Below are 3,401 nucleotides of genomic sequence, written 5' to 3'. Positions count from 1 at the left end.
AACATTGAGCCACAGTTTCAACCTGAATATTTTGCTTCAGGAAAGGTGTTCAAACCCTTAAAAGTGGAGTGGGAAAAGTGTGGCCTTGGGGTTTTATGTCACAATAAAAGGCTGTTTTTGTGACCCCTCACCTTTCCAAATCCCCCAGATGTCCTTTTTTCTGTTTTTCTTTTAAAAAAAGAGGACAAATTTACATTCTTGGCAGCCTTCAGAAGTAACAATTCTCCTTTTAAATAGGTCTTTCCCCCACAATGTTTCACATCAACTACTAACCATTAAAAAAACAAACAAACCAGAAATGGACTTCTAGCCAATTCTTATGGTTTTGCGTTGGGTTGTTCTTGTTGTGTGCATTGTGGGCTTCCAGGGGTGTTCCCGGGGCAGAAAACTGCAAACTGGACTCACCACAGTAGCTCACTCCTGTTTCACAACATGGGAGTTTTACAGAGAGAGAAACCAGGTAATGGGGGACAGATTAAGGCCAAGAGAAGCACAAATTTTATTCATGAGAGAATTGTAAAGGAATGAATGTCAATCTGAGTTTGTTGGTGAGTGCAGTGTTCCTTATAGCATGGGGTTGTGTTCAAAACCATAAATCAGATCTGACAGAACTATTCTTGACTTCATCTACCCTTGTACCTGACTAGCTGCTTTGACTGAGAAATTTCAATCACGCCTTTTCCAGATTTCCATACTTCAAATTATTCCTTCTCTTACTTACCTCAACATAGTAGGAATATTTGGTATTTATATTAAATAGAGTGCCACAGGGGTAGGGCAATATGAACTTGTGGTAGAAACAGGAGGAATAATTGTAAGGTAAACATAAAAACATACCTTTATTGCCATCATCTGGGCTCCTGTCTCCCACTTTATAAAAGCAATGATGCATCTTGCCTTCCAACAAACATTCCATCCTCCAGCCACTGGTTCAGTACTTTTGGTATTCCAGGGTTTTTGGACTTAAGCTTCCAGAATTCTGACCATTGCCTATTCCAGCCAGGGACTTTTGGAGTCTGAAAAACTCTTGAGGAACAAAGGTTCAGAACCCTTGCCCCAAGCAACAATCCTTTCCTAAACAGTCACATTCCAAAACAAAGTTGATTGTAAATGCATTTTTTTAAAAAAAAAATCACAATATTTCTGTGTTTCATAGAACATGTTTTACATTGTACAGTGTACTTCTCATTCTGTTATTAGATGAGAAAAAGGGAAACCACTGCTTATAGGGTGGGAAAGCAGTACTCATATTTAGTATGTATTTAGATTTAAATCCACTTGATGTTGAAATATAATCTGTCCTCTCCCTTCTGCTTTTTCAGAGAAGACAAACAGAAGGGCTGAAACTAGGACTTGAGATTTTTCTTTCATTTTGTCTCAAGGCTAGCCCATCCTAATGCTTGACTTGACTGAACAGATTTGGTGTGTTGAGTTAGACAGCAATCAGCTGATTTATAAGCAAAGCTAGCAAATTAAAAAAAAATCTTATATATTTTCCCTAGTAGTGTTTTCTTGACTACAGTCTAATATTCTAAACCAGTGGTTATATTAAAAGAGCATACTGTATTTTTGCTGGTTTGTATATACACACATACAATTTATTAGAAATATTTCTACAGTGTCTCATTTAAATGAATCTTGAAGTGATGTACATTATGAACAATAAAATATGTCAATTGGAAAACGTCACCTAATATATGGGAGACATAAAAAAAAAATCTTATAACTGGCAAAACACCAAGATAAAAAGATAGATTTTTATAACACAATGAATAGCTAAAAATAGCAGCATAGAGTACTGATGTACTACAGAGGGGACATAGAATCTTAGAATCATAGACTAGGAAGGGGCTGGAAGGACTCACTAGTCCAACACAACCAACTCTTTCCATATTCTAGGAAGTAATTGCAGACAAGCCCTATCACCTTTGTTACTGCCACATAGAAATCTTTATGCCATGGCGTGGAAACTATAATAAACTGAGAACCTGATACAGTGATAAAGACAGAGATATGTCTTCACGTAATTTGGTTCAGAGTTTGGTTCAGAGGACTGTATACTAATAGCAACACTTGAAACTTAGCTCGATAGCAGACTGGCAGCAGTGTAGATACTTGTTTAATATGTGGCTTCCTCTGACAGAGGCGCCTGGATCACTGCCTCCCTTGCTGCCGCCATGGTCTCGTAGCTCCTCTGCCACGGATTGGAGCTGGTGTTCGGGATGCTCTACCCAGCCTACAAGGCCATGAAGACAAAGAACATCCAAGAATACGTGTGCTGGATGATGTACTGGATTGAGTTTGCCCTCTTCATGGCCACTGAGACGATCATAGACACTTTCATTTCCTGGTTCCTCTTCTACTATGAGATTAAGATGGTGTTTGCTGTGTGGCTGCTTTCACCTTACACAAGAGGAGGCAGCCTACTCTACTGCAAGTTCATACACCCCACTTTGTCCTGCAAGGAAAAGGAAATCAATGAGTTCATCCTCCAGGCCAAAGAGCGTGGTTACGAGACCCTGGTAAGCTTTGGGAAGAAAAGCCTCAACGTTGCTGCCATGGCTGCTGTCCAGGCTGCCACCAAGAATCAAGGGGCCCTGGCTGGACATCTCCAGAGCTTCAGCATGTAGGATTTGCACTCCATCTCCGACTCCACTCCTGTGCATTTCTCTGACCCACTCTACCTGGAGGATGAGCAGGAGCTCCACAGGAGGCCAATTGGACGCAAGACCTCTTCCCAGCCACCAGATAATGACAACAATGACAAGGAATTCTCGTCAGTCTCTGAGCTCTCCACCAGCCCTGGTGACCCCGCACCCTCAAAGCCACTGTCCAGGAACCAGAGCCTCCATGTAGTGAAGAGGAAGCCCCCTGTCAAAAAGGGCTCCATGCAGCCGATGCGCACCTGGCCCAGGAAGAAGGTGCCTGTGCAGGACATCTAGACTGCCTGCAGAGAAGCAGCATTGGCACATGTTTGGGACCTGTTTTCAGAGCTGGGGAATGGAAGAAGGGTTGGCTGCTAGCCCAAAGACCTGAGAATGCCCTTTTGGTCTTTTGTTTAAAAGTTTGTTGCCGGTTTTGTTGGTGGAGGAAAGCCATTGTGGCAAGTGGTTTCCACTGGTCTCTCTAGCCCAGGGGTAGGCAACCTTTTTGAGCTGGGGGCGGGGTTGCTGTCCCTCAGACAACTGGGGGGCCGAAGCCAAAAAAATTAAAAATTAAAAAATTAAAAAATATATATAAATAAACCAGGACAAATGTAGGACAAAAATTTCAAATGGAAGACACTTTTTTTAAAAAATGGAGGGCACGTGAAAAAATTTGCTGATTTTTAAAAAAATGTTAATATAAATGCATGTTTCTGAGGCTTCTATAGACAATTGCCCCCCAAAGGCCCCGGTGGC

General features: G+C 41.7%; 1 pseudogene; it reads left to right on the top strand.

The window, feature by feature from the left end:
* Positions 1–2,177: 2,177 nt before the first annotated feature.
* On the top strand, positions 2,178–2,942 carry LOC121926652 (annotated as a pseudogene).
* Positions 2,943–3,401: the final 459 nt, after the last annotated feature.

Source organism: Sceloporus undulatus, chromosome 1 (genome assembly GCF_019175285.1).
Source record: "Sceloporus undulatus isolate JIND9_A2432 ecotype Alabama chromosome 1, SceUnd_v1.1, whole genome shotgun sequence".
NCBI classification, from domain to species: Eukaryota; Metazoa; Chordata; class Lepidosauria; order Squamata; family Phrynosomatidae; genus Sceloporus; species Sceloporus undulatus.
Note: the sequence above shows the minus strand (reverse complement) of the source record. Positions and strands in the feature narration are given on the sequence as shown.